The 1239-nt window shown below is 42.3% G+C and overlaps 1 protein-coding gene across 1 annotated transcript in view; it reads left to right on the top strand.

Annotated features, from left to right (window-relative positions):
• LOC113215858 (uncharacterized) overlaps positions 1–1239 on the top strand; it is a 35146-nt gene that overhangs the window by 19389 nt on the left and 14518 nt on the right. The gene's annotated exons all lie outside the window — the stretch shown is intronic.

Below are 1239 nucleotides of genomic sequence, written 5' to 3' on the forward strand. Positions count from 1 at the left end.
TTCCTGGGCGCGAGCACGTTCCCGCTCTGCTGCTTCCTGCTGCAGACGTGCCTGTTCAGCTTGTTCCTGGGCAAGTGCACGCTCTGCTGCTTCCTGCTGCAGACGGGCGTGTTCAGCCTCTTCCTGGGCAAGTGCACGATCGCGCTCTGCTGCTTCCTGCTGCAGACGGAGGTCAGCGGCTTGCAGAGTTTGGGTCACCTGCTGGGCCTGCTGGGCCTGCAGCGCCAGCACGCCCACGCCCATGCCCATGCCCATGCCCATGAATCCAAGTCCTGGTTGGCCAGATATATTATTTACCTGGAACAACAAGTCAAATTCAGTAATGTATTTGGGCTCCACTCTTCACCAATCCATTCTCATTTCGTTTTCATAGGAATTCAACAAGTACGCATGATGCTAAAGTGGACCACTAGTTTGAACCAACTGGTATTACATGTTATAATCTGCTGTACTGCATACTGTGGTGGCACAGAGCAAACAAAGTAACTAAGTCGAGCAACAGAATTGATCTTCATGCCACTTTTAACTTTATAGAGTAACGTAACAGTAGGGTAAGATGAGTCTACTTACGGGAAGAAGGGGGTTCATGAGCCCATTGAAAGGGGCAATGTTCGCCTGCCCTATCATTTGATGATACTGTTGGAAGAAAAGAAAAACAGGACAATGTATATGATTTTTAAAAATAGAGCGAATCTGAATCAGGCATAGAAAGACGAAGGAGGAGAATTCAGACAGCCTTGGTTTGAACTTACTTGTAAAGGCCTTGCCAGTTGCATGGCATCGATTTGTCTGGCATTCTGAGACTGAATGGCCAACAGATAATCTGCCAAGGAAAACATCCCTGGAAAACCAAAGTAACACAAGTTTAGTGACACAATTTAAGAAGAAAGTTATTTATGTTTTGCAATATTATTATATAGGAGTGCGATAACTGAGAAAACAATTCCAAATACAAACAGTTTGGAAACATAATTTTCCAAACCTTCAGACAATTTTCAACTTTTTCGGAAATTCTCATGGACTTTTGACTAACATTTCTAAATCAAATTCGCAAATCATCACTTTTTGTTGTTATTCAAATTTGTGAGTAAAGTGGTACTCCCAAATTGCTAAAAAAAATCAGAATGTAAAAAAAGAACTAGAACTTTTTTCTCGAAAAATATTTTGGAAAATCATGTCTTTAAACTATGGTGATGAGTGATTTTTGTCCGAAAACTGTCAGATAGATGCCCATGCACC

Source organism: Frankliniella occidentalis, unplaced genomic scaffold (genome assembly GCF_000697945.3).
Source record: "Frankliniella occidentalis isolate FOCC.00 unplaced genomic scaffold, Focc_3.1 Scaffold212, whole genome shotgun sequence".
NCBI classification, from domain to species: domain Eukaryota; kingdom Metazoa; phylum Arthropoda; class Insecta; order Thysanoptera; family Thripidae; genus Frankliniella; species Frankliniella occidentalis.